Raw genomic sequence first — 16076 nt, forward strand, 5'->3', positions numbered from 1 at the left:
TACATGGCGTGGTGTGTGGCTTGCTGGTGGTATGAAGCCAGACTCTAACAGAAGGGGTAGAGTGTTATTTAAGACTACATTATTGCTGAAGCGTGTCTAGGCGTACAAACACACAAACTATGAAATGAGTGTGCATAGTGCCTCCTGTGAGAGACAGTTGGCCAGAGTACAGGCTTTTATTTCACTCAAAGGGTGGAACATGGAAATACTGACCATCAGAATCGCACCCGAATTCAGCGATCATATCCAAACAACAAAAAGCAACTTCCACCCCTGCTCACAAACTGGAAGTCAACACCAAGCAAAGGCAAACGCAATCAGAATTATCCAACTGTGATGTGAGAGAAGGCATGGAACATTAGAGGCCCTGGCCTAACCACCCACAATATTTGCCATGGCCTTGATGTTGGCCATGGCTTAAAATATATATATTAATTCATATTTTATGATGTGTTTCATACTGGAGACCAGTCTATAAGTGCCGGACTGGGATTCCAACCTTTGCTGCTCTGCGCTGTCTTGCTATCACACAAATGGATTGCAACTGAGCTATCCTACCAGTTCAATAAATTATAATATCATATTAAATATGAAATGAAAGAGAACGGGGCAGACTTGGTGGGCATGGTTGCCTCTTTAGTAGAATATGAGAACAAGTATCCAACAAAGAGGCTAAAATGAATTCCCAAGGAGGAGGCCTGGTAAAGCTAATAAAAAATCTCCAAGGCCTATCAGACCACCTGGATTATTTTGAGGCATGATAAATACAGGGGTAAAAAGTTATCAATGCCAAGCAAATAGTGTCATGAACACTTGAAGATACAGTTAATCTACAATAAAAAAAACCACTAAACTCAACAGAATGCACCAGATCCTCAGACCTAAACTGGACAAAGGTGCGCATCCCCCACCTCCACCCCACACCAGATCATAGTCTGATTTGTTTGGTATTTCCTTATGGAGAAGGCTCTGCAGGTGGTATGACTACACAAACAAATCCTGCGGGAGGTTGTCGGGTTTGGTATTAGCAAGACATGGCACCATGTCCCTGGTCAAATAAGGAAAATTCCATGAAGCAAAAAATAAACAGCAGGAGAAAGAGAAACACTACTTGTGCGGCCTGGCACCAGTCTCCATGAGGTTACAAATTAAGGACAGCTTTTTCAAAATAGAATATATGAAATAAATGTGAAGGGGATCAACATCACAGCAGAGAGAGGTTGAGATGACAGAGAAGAAGGACTCCTCCGCACTCAGCTAGTGGAGATCCCCTTGCAGGGGATGAAGAAGAGATAGGCACAGAAGGGGATAATCTGCCACAATTCAACTCAAAGCCTAATCAAACAATAAAGCAACAAATGTACAAAACAAACATGACACATATCTACTTAGACATGTATATGCTTGCCCCTGTCTCCCTACTAAGCACTTGGAAGACCAGCACCAGATGTCAACGTTTTTTTTAAAATATTGAATCCATTTCCTTCCCTGCAGCACCCTTAAATGCATCAGGAGCAGCGGTATTGAATGCATCAAAAATGGACAAATGACTGATCACATATTCGATTTGAACATCTGGAACTTGAGTGGGGCCAATATCCCCATGAAGATGAGCACAATCCTGTCCTGCCCTCCATTGGGAGACACATTTGTCAAGCGAGCAGCATGTTAAGATGGGAAAGATCTAACATAATTATATCATTTATAGCTGAACAGCAATAAAGAAATAAAGAGCTGTAATTGTGATAAAGGACCAGATGTCCTTCACCACCGACCTCTCCACAAGTGATAAGCCCAGAAGAAGGATGATGGTCTCTATGAAGATGGGCACTGGGAAGATTACTTTTCTCTCACTGTGTGGTCAGAATCAAGCACATAATTACTTTCTCAGTAACCCCAACACAGCTCTGGAAGTTGCACAAGGTCAAAAGCTAATACACTGTGATGGGAAGGAGGTATGGACCCGGCATTTGACAGGTGCAAAACACTGAGTAAATTGGGACATTCCAGGCAGAATGCATGTGTAAGAGATGATGAATGACTGTTGCTTAGTAGATTGCGTAACCCCACAGTCCTGGACTACACTTTCTTCTCTGTGAGACACACAATCTTCTCAAGAAGGAACTTCCTCTGACAGAGACAACACAATAAAAATATCCTAAACGCCAAATCCTGGCAGGGGAACCTTTCAGATCACATCCCTATAATTGTATGACATACAGTGGCTGACATGGCTGCGACTAAGAAGTACAACACCTCATTATTCAAGATCCAAGCAGATTTATCCAAGCCATATGAACAATTTCATGAGAACATTGAACTAAATGGTGGGTGACAAGTGCCTTTGGACATGATCATGGGACAATGCATAAGGTAAGGTAAGCCTTCTTCTGTATTGCCCTCATGTAGCCCTTGCTGCATGTGGCTCTGTAAGAGACCACAGGTTGGTGGAGGGGTGAGGGAAATAGTAGTGAAGGCAGGTGCAGAAGCCTGTTGTATTGATAAGTGCAGGTCAGAAACACTTGTTCCATGTGTGCTGGTATGGGCTCTCCTGTGTTTGGGGCAGGATATGATGGGCTGGTTAGCAGTAAGAGTGATACCAGCGTTGACAGAGTAGTGATGGGTGCATTGGAGTTGGGGTGTTGATGGAAAATGGACAAGGTAGGAGGCTGTGTTTAGTATGCTAGATCTTGTAAGTCATGTGATGCGCAATGAATCTGGTGTGACATTGAGAGATTTTAGTACTTCTGTGTTTGCACGTGGAAGTCCTTTCTTTGTTACATAGATTATGGACTCAAGTTGAGTGTCAAAGTTGAAGACATGGGAATCCAGATGAGGTATCCACTGATTAGGATAATGGTTCATTGAGCGGGAGGTACAGCAGACCAGTCTTCATTTTAGGGTGTTATTATTTGGCGATCTACACACCTAGTCCTTGTATGAGCTGAGACTTAAGACACCTGTATTTTCCTGTTGTGTTAATCTTGGTTAGTTGCTTCTATCCAATTCAGTTAGTTGAAGAGCCTTGTCTTGCGCTGTTGTTTGAATGTCAGGAGGTCCCCTTCCATAGAATGATAGAGTGTCCAATGTTTGGTAGCCAGTAGGGAAATTGTGCATCCTCCTTCTCTTTTTCTGTTGAAGTTAAAAACTGGGGCTAGAGCAGCATCACTGGATCTCAGAGGTGTGTAATGCTGGAATGTTCTTGTGAAGCTGTCCCTGTCCATGTTAAGTTCTGTGGGTAATGGAGCAAGTTATGAAATGCATTCCTTTGTTCATGGGGAGCCAAGGCAGCAAGCAAAGTGCAGAAGTGATGTGTTCAGAAATGTTCATCCTGAGGATTAGTTTGGCCACAGCTTTTTGGGCTCTTCATGGTTTTTCTACACAGTATTCCAGAAGTCTGAAAGAGAATCTGTTTGCATAATCCAATCTTGTTAGAACTAGTGATATCATGGTCATTGTCCTGTGGGTAAAGAATAAATAGGGTATGATGTGTTGAAGAGTACAGCGTTGGAAATAAGGCTTCTGACAATAGGTCTCACCTTTGGATCAGGCGCAAAGTCACTGTCCATTTCAGTTCCTTGCCTTCTTACTGTGGAGGATAATACAGGGCATAGGCCCATCCTGTCGGGGTAGGGGATTGAGGTGGTGTTAGAAGGAGCTACACTGTAAATCATGTGCTCTGTTTTGGTAGGGTTGAGCTTTGGTCAGTTTACTGCCATCCATGTGTCCGCTTCTGCCAAGCATGTTCGTAGGTCCAGTGTGTTCATTAAAAAGGTTGTTCTTCAGTTTTCAGATCATGTGTGTGTCATCTCAGTAGTTGTAGGAGGGGAGAGGAAACACAGAGTGACGAGGTCCATTAGGGCGTCATGTAAAGGTTAAAAGAAGAGGTGCTAGTGTGGATCCTCAGGGTACACGACAGGTAAAAAGGTGTGGCTGGAGTCTGTAGGGGCCATAATGGAGGTTTCAGTTCTGCCCTAGCTTTCTTCCAGAATATCAGGAACAATGCGTGAAGATCCTTATTGCCCAGTGTTCTAGGCTATATAACCACATTCTAACTTCCAATGCCATTCTCAAAACCATCAGATCGGCACACATCACTAATTGTGGCATATGGGATGGATCACGCACAGGGCTGGAGCTAATTTTCAATATGCCCCCTTAATTCATACATTAAAATCTTAACTAATATGATTGATGACAGGATGTAGAGGTTTATACATCAGATCTTGCACACTGATCGGGCAGTATGTATCGCAAATAGAAACAAGCCAGACCATATGAAACGTCACTGCCATAATACACAACAGTGGAGAGCGGGAGGCCAACAATCCCTGCTGTCCTTTAAAACAAAAAACGTGTTTCATCACATTTCCGCATAACCAACAAAAGAAGTAACAAGTCAAGAAATAATTAGAAAAATATAATGAATATGCTTAGCTGGTTGACTCACAGAATTTAACTGGGTTTGTTGATGTAGCTGCAGTCTGCCCTAGATGAGGGGGCAGGAAGGAACAAGATCACAAGCACTCACACAAACACAAACACAGGACAAAAAAGGGCTGCTCCTGTGCTCACAATAGAGTTTGGGGCAATGATCTAAGAAGGAAAACAGGAAATAGTATATAATCTTTTTTATACTATGCACTTGGCATGCTCATTATGCTCCAATACTAACCTTTGCTTTGACCTAAAACACTATTTCCCTTGAATAACTTTGCATAGACCACTTTGTGTGACCTCATTGCACATCTAAGGTTTTTGTGAAGTAATTTAAACAAAGAGACCTAGAAGACAGAAACTTCAAAAAACGTTTAATAATGTTACAGAATTTACTTCTGGAAACACTGTTTGCATACAGTAACACCTGCATGAGTCTGGAATAATTTCCATATAGACCATGGAAGTCTATATGGAATTGTATAACGAAGAAAGCACATTGCTTTGGGTGAAAGACTTTAGTCGCAAACGCTGATTTTGCCTATTTGTTGACAATGGCAGACGTTTTTCATTTAAGTGAAATTTGAAAAATTGAGGTCTGACTTTCACAAAGCGGTGAAAGTGAAATTGTGCAATTTTGCACATCATTACCCAACCGAGTTACTGGTCATTAGCCGGCTCTCCCAGTAAGCCACATGTTTCCCTAAGGTCTCTGCTTTAGGCAGTAGGACTAGCATCTCAGTCCCTCAAGAGTAGGACACTCTCTTTATCCTCCTCAGCATAAGCCTTCCCTGTAAAGACCTCCTTTAGAACCCTCAGCTTCCTCTCATCCACAGGAAGAGAGTCTGCAGAGTCTATCTCAAACAGCTGGGTGAAAGGCACATATAGCTTCCTGTTAAGGGCTTTGGGCAGGCCATTTACCACGGAAACCATCCCTCACCAGGATTGCCATTCTGGGCGGGTGACAGGTATTTGCAGCCCTTGCTAAATTGGATTTGTTTTATAGACACCAGTCCTAAGGCAACAAAATGGTTCCCAACCGACACCTGGGTGGGATGTTGTCCTGAACAGTAACTCGAATGTTGGCAATCCAGCCATCTACTGCGATAGCCTCAATAGCAATTCCTAGTCTCTGCAGGGGTCAGGTAGCTCGCATAGTGAGTGCAGCAGGGCCCTTTAACACGTCACATGGTGTGTGCAGTGTCTTCTCTACAATCACCATTCCGATTCTAGTGTATCTTAATGAAGAGATCCTATGCCAATGAATAAAGACACTCCTCAAGTAATGTTGGGTGTTACGAGGAATCCCTTCTAATGCCTCTTGTTGGTTCTCCCAGATAGATTAAAACCATTTTTGAAGGGACCCCAATAGGCTCCTCTACAGTGGGGAAATGTTAGGCTGGCAGACTGCACCCTCAAGGCTTTGGTCTGGCAACATTGATTCCTCTTCTGTCGGTTACATTCCACAGAGTTACAAGACCCTTCAAACCTTGTTTGCCTTTGGTCTTAACACCTCTCTTAACCTGGGGGTTACTGTATATCCACTTGTAACTTAGCCCTGTTTCAAAGACCCCAACCTGACCGTAACTATGGATGTTGAGATCCCTAAGGGGGGTAGGTGCCACCACAAGTCAGGTAGTGCTGGGCTTGCAGGTGTCATGGGTAGGATTCTCGGGCTCCCTCCACCATCCCAGGCACAGGTGGAGTTGCTTGTCACATTTCTGTTTTAAAAACTATTGTACTTTCAAGGTAAGCGCTTACAAGGGACAGTTCATTGGAGATGGAAGCCGCATCACACTTGGCTCCCGTCATGAAGATGAAGAAATGATATCCACAACCACATGGGGAAGCGGCATAGTATAGTCTAATATGAAAAAGAGAACAGTTATTCCATCTCCCCAATTAGTCTAAAGACATATATAACTAAGACCTATTCAGCGAAGGTAGCGTTCGCTGAGGGTGGATTCAGGGTGTGGCAAGAAGAGCAAAGAATGTCCATTTGGAGAGACTACTCAACCCCAAGTTCCACATCAAAATAGAAAGCCTTCCCCTGGGACAAGCCCCATCAACAAATCTCTTTACAGATTGCTCAAGGAGGCAGGGCTGAGTTCATTCAGGCAAGAGAGAGCCACGAGGGTCCTATAAAAGGATCACCTGGTCCCAAAAGGCTGGGGGAGTTCGTAGAAGGAGCTAATATGGAGATATCAAGTGAAGGCCAGAAGGAGAAAGAGACAGGGGGCAAGGCAGAGCACCAGAAGTTTGGCAGGAGGAAGACCCATGAGACAGGGAAAAGGCAGATGTAGGAGGTTGCGGAGCGAAAGAGTCAGGGTCTGTGGAGCGCAAAGGCCAGGAGGCTGGTGAAAAAAACATGGGGACTGAAGTAATTTGTAAGGGACTCTTGAGCAGGTGTTGGTAATAGCTTGATGCAAAGTGCTGAGGATGTGCAGGAGAGGCATGATATACACAAGGAAGAAAGATGAAAAGGACCCAGAGGTATGTGTTCATAGAAGGACATGAAGGTGGAGAATGAGTTTGTGTTGGATGGCCCTAGAACCAGGATCCTGGGAGAAGGCAGTGGCGGGGTCCCTAGAGGGGACTCTACAAAGATCTTAGTCCTGAATAGATCCAATGTGACATTCATTATAAAACCAACTACTAGGCTCCAGCACAATTTGAGACCTGAGGTAAGGAGGCCTCACTGTTGTTCCCTAGTTGCACAAGAACATTGCTAGGGAGGGTACGAGGACCAACACGTGTACTAATGGACTGAAGAGAAAAGAGATGCTTTCCTAGAAATGTGTTGATTTATTTAATACACTGAGTACACAACTCAAAATGTGGAACCCCCATCCCACCAGAGTGGCAGACCTGAGTTCTTAAGGTGGGAACGATCCTGGCACGGGTCCAACTGTAAATGGAAACCATGAGTTAGTAACTGTTGGACAAACCAAAAAACACAACCAGGAACACTGTTCCATGACTCTTATAACTGGAGTTCATTTTTACTGCTCATTAATACAGCATCAAAAAAGACAACACGCCTGATCCCACTTATAACTGCTTCTTGGCAATGTACAACAATAAATAGCCATAAGGGAAATGTAATATCATGCCTGGCCACTTACTTGAGTTACTATCATACATCGCCCCTATCGCCAATGAAGCCTTCCCCCTGACTACTCCCTCATCCCACTGAACTGTCCCTCTAGAGGAGGAGGAATAGCAATTGCCTTCAAGTCTCACTTCCACGCTTCAATCATCGACAACCAACCATCCATTCCTTCCTGCGAATCACTCCTCGTAAAACTATCCCTCCCCCCATCGTTCTCCCACAGCTTCCTAATCATCTACAGACCCCCTGGCTACAACAGACATTTCTCAAACAACCTCTGCGACTCTATTGCCACCCTCCAAATAAACCATCCCAACCTCACCCTGCTAGGAGATTTCAACATATGGCTTGACATTCCCACCAAGCCCATGACCCACTCTCAGGTTGACTGCCTAGACGCGATTAACCTCCAACCCCACATAAACGGCCCGACGCACTATAAAGGACACACACTTGATGCCATCTTCATATCCCACAACCTGGTACATCTAAACCCCTCTACCCCTATGATCTGGTCCGATCACTTTGTTTCTTTCGCCATTGGCTCACCCAACCCGCTCCCCTTACCCGAACCGGAACCTCTGAATCTATGCAAATGCTGGAAGAAACTAAAAATCCTTCCTGACCTAGCCGAAGCACTCCTTCAGTCCCCTCCCCCTACCTGCCTACTCAATGAACAACTAACCTCCGACGCCTTTGACTCATGGCTCAACACTTCACTAATGCGGCTCACACCCTCTTGCAAGCCATCAGCTCGTCGTGGACTTTTTTCCTAGGTGGTTCACACCTGAACTGAAGACCAGTAAACAACTATATAAATCCCTAGAACGCAAATTGCGGAAAGACAAAACACGCACGAGCAGATCCACCAGTACAAGGCTGAAATCCAGAAAGCAAAAAAGCGCACTACAAATCCCGAATCCTAACCTGAACTTGACAAAATCATCACCAAATTCACCAAAAAACTTGTACCACCACCCTTCCGACCCCCTCACAATCGCTGTGTGACTCACTCTCTCTCCACTTTTACACCACAGCTCTCGAAAGAACAAACACTCTAACCAACAAACTAGCTCTCTTATACCTACCAGGCAATCCAACCACCATACCGGCCATCCCACCAGCTGCGACCAATACCCAACCAATGTTCGACTCCTTCAGTCCAATATCAACCGAGCAAACTTCTCTCTGCCTGCAAACCATCCGGCTCTCCGCTGGACCCCTGCCCAGCCACAACCCTCAAAGACATTTTCGCATCTACCTGCGTAGGGGAACATGCAAGAACCATCATAAATGACTCCCTTTCCTCTGGAATTTTTCCCGAAGCATTCAAAAGGGTTCATGTTAAACCTCTTATAAAAAAACCTTCCGTCGACCCTCTCGAGCCCAAAAACTACCGCCACATCTCAAACACCAGGTTCCTTGCGAAACTCATTGACCGAACCGCCTATTCCCAACTAAATGCCTTTGTCGAAGCCAATAATCTCCTAGACCTCGCACAATCCGGTTTCAGAGCTCAACACGGAACCAAGACCACCCTAACCTCAATCTGGGATGACCTTAAAAACACTGCAGATTCAGCGGGATGCGCCGCATTAATCCTTCTTGACCTATCTGCCGCCTTTGACACAATTAACCACTCAATCCTCCTTGACCGCCTCCACTCCCTAGCAATCTGTGGAAACGCGCTCAAATGGATAGGATCCTTCCTCAATAACAGGAACCAAATAACCCTACTCTCTGCCTATTCTTCGCACACCCGACCAGTCAACACTGGAGTTCCACAAGGAGCATGTTTAACCTCTATATGTCCACCCTCCCACAAATAATTTGCTCGCACAATATCCTGTGCTACAACTACATCGATGACACTCAACTAATTCTAAAACTCCGGAATTCAAAGCCCAACTGCCAGCCCGACCTTGCTTCCTGCTTCCTCGACATAGATCACTGGATGACCACAAAACCACCTCTTGCTAAACCCCTCCAAAACTGAAATCATGGTATGTGGCAACACCAAACTTCTTCCACACCCGCTACCCTGGCTATCTGCCATGGGCAACTCGCCAACACCCTCTAATTCAGTAAAAAACCTTGGATGCACCCTAGAGTCAGACCTAACACTCTCGCGCCAAGTCAACAATGTCTCAAAGTCCTGACACTACCACCTTAAAACTCTTAGGCACATTTTTCCATACCTCTCCTTTCCAAACAGACTCTCTGCGGTCAAATCAATTGTTATGTCAAGACTGGACTATGCTAACCCCCTCTACCTCTGAGTCCACACGCACCAACTGACTAAACTACAAAGAGCACAAAACGTTGCAGCCAAACTGCTACTAGCGCTTGTCCCAAGAGACCACATCTCCCCAGCCCTCAAAACTCTACACTGGCTTCCGGTTGCCCGAAGGGTGACCTTCAAAACCCTATTCATCTCTCACCAAGCAATGCATAAAACCGGACCTCAATATCTTCAAGACAAACTAAAACCCTATCATCCTGCACATACTCTAAGACCAAGCTCTGCCGGCCTCCTAGTCATACCAAAAACAAACTCAGTCAGGTTTGGTGGATCATCATTCTCTGCCCTGGCCCCCACTCTGTGGAATGCACTCCCACCCCACATCCAACTCACCAAGGAGCAAATTATTTAAAATATGGCTCTTCCCGTAAAAATCGGCTCTTAACTCAAACTGGATAACAACAATTCAATGACATTAGCCCAAACTGTTAGATCATAAATAACAATCCAGCATCATGATCCGAGCGAGAAATCGAAAACTAATAAGCGCTGATGTAAATTAAAACAGACAAACAGAATAGAACGAGTAATGTGGATGAAAGCAGTGAATTGGAGGAAAAGAATACATTGTATGAAAGCAGTAAAGTGGTTGAAATTAATGAAATGGATGAAATTAATGAAATGGATGAAATAAATGTCATGGACAAAAGGAACAAAGTGGACAAGAGGAATAAAGCGGATGAGAGGACGGAAAAGAGGAATACATGATCCAGATGAGTGCAAGAGTGCACGGAACGGATAGATAGCATCGAATGTAAGAGTCTACGTAATAAACAGAACGAATGGAATAGACGAATCAAGTGCATGAAATGGATGTAGCGCATGGGACGGATGGAGTACATAGGACGGATCGATTGCGTGCAACGAATAACGTTGGCTGAACGGATAATGCGGGATGAACGGATAAACTAACGGATGAACTGAGTGGAGCGGATGAAGTCGGTGGAGCAGATGAAGTCAGTGGAGTGGATGAGAGCATCGAACGGTTGTAGGGCGTGGAGAAATGTAGGGTGTGGAGCGGATGTAGCCGATTGAACAGTGGAAGTAGGTGGAACGGAAGAAGTAGGTGGATGGAACGGGTGAAGTATGTAGATGGAATGGGTGAAGTATGTGGATGGAACAAAGAAGTATGTGGATGGAACAGAAAAAGTATGTGGGTGGAACGGAAGAAGAATGTGAGTGGAACAGGTGAAGTGGGTGGATGGAATGGATGAAGTGGGTGGATGGAACGGACGAAGTAAGTGGATGGAACGGGTGAAGTGGGTGGAACGGGTGAAGTGGGTGGAATGAACGGGTGAAGTGGGCGGATGGAACGGGTGAAGTATGTGGATGGAACGGGTGAATTATGTGGATGGAACGGAAGATGTATGTGGATGGAACGGGTGAAGTGGGTGGAACAGGTGAAGTGGGTGGAACAGGTGAAGTGAGTGGAACGGAAGTGGGTAGAACGGGTGAAGTGGGTGAAACAGGTGATGCTTGTAGAATCGATAAGGTGGTCAGAATGGGTGAAGTGGGTGAATCAGATGATGCTTGTAGAACGGATAAGGTGGGTAGAACAGGTGAAGTTGGTGAAACCTATGACGCTTGTAGAACGAATAAAGTCGGTTAAACGGGTGAAGTGGGTGAAACAGATGATGCTTGTAGAACGCATAAGGTGGATAGAATGGATGAAATTGGTGGATCAGATGATGCATGTAGAACCAATAAGGTGGGTAGGACAGATGAAACGGGTGGACCGGATGATGAAGGGGTAACATGCATAAATCGGTCGAAGTGCATGGATCAGAAGGAATACATAGAACTGATTGAAGAGCTAGAGTGCATAGAACCGAGTGAGTACATGCAACAGATGGAATGCACAGAACAGATAGAGGGCACGGAATGGACACTGTACAGAAATGGTTAGAGTGCTTGGAATGGTTTGAGTGCATGTAACGGTTGGTGTGCATGGAACGATTGGAGTGCATGGAACGTTTGGAGTGCATGGAACGGTTGCAATGTATGGAACAGTTGGAGTGCATGGAATGGTTGGAAGTGCATGGAATGGTTGGAAGTGCATGGAACGGTTGGAGTACGCTCGATCACAAGCACCCAGTGTAAACCACCATATCACATCTCTACGCTTACTCTCTTCCATACACCACCACTCAACTAGAACACAGCGATACTATACACATTCGGTATAGCTGTTCTCATTCCCATCACCTGCCTAATACTCCCCATCATCCTAATTAAACACAGCTAGCTATACACCCGCCAGCCTAAGGCAGCCAGAATCGGTCAGGATAACAACCTGCCAGAACTAACACATATCCATCATCTCCCAACCACCACACCTACCGCTAGAAGCAGCTATCATACGAATGCCACACCTGCTGCACACATATCCGGTGCTCACACGCACCTTATGACTCTCTCTCTCTCTCTACTGACTTGAACTACGGTTCCCGAGGGTGTTCAACCTACCAGCCTCTTGAGATCATACCAAGGGTACATAAGGCACTATATAAATGCAAAGTAACATAACATAACATAACATATCCCATGAGGGCTGTTGGGCAAGTTGCCCTAGGCTAGACTGACAAAGCTGGGCTACTGCTGTGTCACCCACACATGCATCATAGTGATACCTCGAATTAGATCATCTCCACTGACCAAAGGTCGTCAACTCTAAGTTATGATACAATATGATATGATATATCATTTATAATGCGCTTGAACACAAGTGTTTCTAGGCGCAACAAGACAAGGGAGGGACGAGAGAGAGGAGGCAAGACCATCTTGCTAAGCCTTGTGTCATTCAGATCATGCAAATGCAAGGGAGCGGAACAAGGAAAGTGCCTGAGGAAGGGAAAGGGGAAGTGCAATCAGGGCAGCATAACTCTGAGTAAGTGCAGCCAGGACAGCACGTCTCTGGGTAAGTACAAGGAGACAGGTGTCTAACTTTCAGCCCCTAAGTGCACGGTAGGCCTGGAGGCAGTGCAGGGGGGACTGGTCATGTAGGAGCATGACCCAGTGATATTCTGAGGGTAGCCAACCAACCAGTCGGTGCAGCGGACACGTAGTTCAGCAAGGGAGAGAGAGAGAAAGCAGAGGAGAAAGGAAAGGTGTTGAGCTGCTTCCAGAGCTTCAGGTGGTCCGGCTCAAGTTTGAGAGGGGCAGGGTCTTGATCGCATGATCGCCCCATCCTCATTTTTTGGCTGTATCTCCAGACGAGAAGCAGGGACAGGCGAGGAAAATAATGTAACTTTGCACATATATCCTATACATTGACAATACATACTGCCCACAGCCAGCTGTACTCTCAGCCGTTATTTCTCAAAATCACTCTCGTCAGTTCTTTTGGCCCAAATATTATATCGGTGTTAGTTTTTTCCATAATTAGCCACTCCAGAGCTGGTCATGGACATAATCTACATAGATTTGTGGTCTAGAAACCATACAATAACAGTATCTCACCACATCAACCATCACTCTCATTCGATGCTTCCCAAATACTTTACAAACAATAGGTACTAACCCTGGGAAATACTGGATGTTATTTAAACCCAGAGTTAAATACCAAAGAGATGTTGGGAAACAATGCTATATCTGTCCTTTTAATTCTTCTGTGTGTGCTTCGTGGCACCCCTACTTTGGAAGCTTGAGGGAGTGGACATTAAGCAAGATGCTGTGTATGTTGGTTGTCCTGTTTTTGGGGAACCCCCCTTGTCTCTTCTGGTTCACCCTGCATGACACTCACTGATCTGACAACGAAGCAAGCACTTTGGAGTTTGTCGCCTTGTAGTCACCTTAGTGCTGATGCAAGTCTGTGGGAGAATTGTTGAAAGTGATTTCTAACTTGGTGAGGATAAAAGGCCAGTTGCAGGAATCAACCTTGTTTCCTTTAATCCATCCATTCAGGTTTCACATGGCATGCAATTTTCTCCAACTCGCATTTTCTTTCTTTCTTTCTTCACCAAGTCGCTGAAACGTTTCAGATACTGAGTCGGAGCTGGCCAAATCATTTACACAAGGGCCTCTTTCATGGAACCATAATGTTTCTGGTCACTGTCACTCAATTCCAGAAATGCATCAATGAGTAGATAGCCTGCTCTGTCCTCATCAATCTTCATGTGCCTCGAGCACGCCATATCAAAAGCTGGAAATCAAAACAGAACATCAAACCCAATGGCATACATTCAAACCATACATATTCCGAGATGGGGATGGGACGGCAATCTGCAATATTACCTGTCAGTAAGCTTTGATTGTTCACCTTGGATGCTTCCAACTTGAGTTTCCCGATCTCCCCCTGCTGGGACTCTTCTCTTACTCGGTTAACTCAGCTTCCAATATTTAGCTATCAAGTTCCAGCTGTTCTCTCTCCATTTGATTCTTATTAGCCAGCTTTGCTCTCTGGATGTAGAGATCATCACCTTGTATTCCAGGGCTTCTTTCTCTGCTGCGCTGTATGCTGAGCTGGAGAGGGTAGCATTCGTCTTCCTCTCTTACTCCCCTGGCGCAGTTGTGGTACCATTCTGATATGTTGGAATTGCAGTGGGGAATTTGGCCTTTTGTCAGGCCTCCTATCGTGGGCTTTCTTGCTTTACAGACCTCCTACAGCTTCTCTGTCTTGATGGTACTGATGGTACGATCAGTGACAGACTCCATTTCTTATAATTACTTGTATAATGTTGTACTACTGTGGGGGCGGGGGTCTTATTGGCAGCTGCAGCTGTTCCCTGAGTCCTTTTTCAGTGCCCCGCTGCTGCCACCGGGTGTAAGATTGTTTTTCCCTGCATTCAGGGTGTGAGAAAGACTTCAGGTATTACTCAATCCATATAATTCTCCTAGTTATAAACATAGCAGAACAATTAAGGCTGAACTCTTAGCAGGGGCAGAGTAGTTAAACAGGCATTCTTTTCATTAGAGAATATCCACAAAATGTACTTGTGAAACATATCCTAATCTGTTTTGCAGGTAAGTAAACTGTAAGGTAGTTTACAGGTAAGTAAATGTCTTTGGCGTGCAACCCATTCAGTTAAGGTCACTCGTGTAGTCGAAGGTCAACCAGGGCCACCAGGAACCTAGGTTGGCTAACGAGCTTTACAGCCACTAAGTGCCTCATTACAAGTCTGCCGGTCCGGAATAAAGGGTGCCGGTAGCAACGTACCGGCACCCTTTCGGGACTGGCAGAGTACAAATGTGCCTGCCAGGGCCTCTGTGCCTCCCAGATATGACTGTAGGCACAGTTGTTATGGAAGTACAGGCACCATTCTTTCTGGAATACCTCCAGTGGTAGTCCAGATATACCACCTCCAGCAGTGGAACTCATAAAAAATATTTTTAGATGTCTACTTGAATAATGTTAAAGGGGTAGTTTGCTCAGAAATTGTATTGATCCAAACAATCGGGCATGTATTTCCAATCATACATGGATCATTCTTAAAAACATTTCCTATGCACCTTACCTTAGATTTCCTCACTTTATACATTTGATAATGCCTGCCTGGGCACCACCATCTTTTGGAAATCTTATCTGTTGATCTATGGCCCAAAATTCAAGTGCCCTCTTGGCAATAATACAGATCACCCGCCCCTAAAGCTGACATCACTAGTCAAAACGATATGCTCCACCTATGTTAATGATGTTGGTGGGCAGCACAGCCAAACGTTCCTTGCAATCACCCACGTCATAACGTTATCTAATGCAGAACCGGGAACATAAACACACACATCCACACAGTATGCAAAACGTTTCTTTCTTTTCACAAAAATGGTATAAAAAACAATATTTAGAAAAACCAGCAGTCTTTGTCTTCTTCAGAGAAAGTTCTTATTTTCCATACTGATTTTGGATCGATGGACATTGCGATTCATTAGTGAGAAGAATGGAGTGATTTCAGTTTCGAATGCTACACTTTCACATCTGCACGTTTTCATAATCCATAGGCTGCAATGTTGCTCCTTGTTACTGTAATGGCAAAAGGACAGATAGGTGTCTGGCAATCATCCCAGGTAATGGTTATCACAGATGTGTTGTTCACTAGTATTGTCCAATTTCGGTTGAAGAAGCTGTCAACTGGAAGAATCACACTATGACAGGCACACATCAGTATAATGTAACTGTGAAAAACCGAGAATAAAAAACATACATTGCAGTACCCACTTTTTAACATAATATAAACATTACATAAATATGTTAACAATGAATTCCAGTAAAAGTAACAGGTACAATGTCTA

The sequence above is a fragment of the Ambystoma mexicanum genome, chromosome 6q (genome assembly GCF_040938575.1).
Source record: "Ambystoma mexicanum isolate Mex_15411 chromosome 6q, UKY_AmexF1_1, whole genome shotgun sequence".
Taxonomy (NCBI): Eukaryota; Metazoa; Chordata; class Amphibia; order Caudata; family Ambystomatidae; genus Ambystoma; species Ambystoma mexicanum.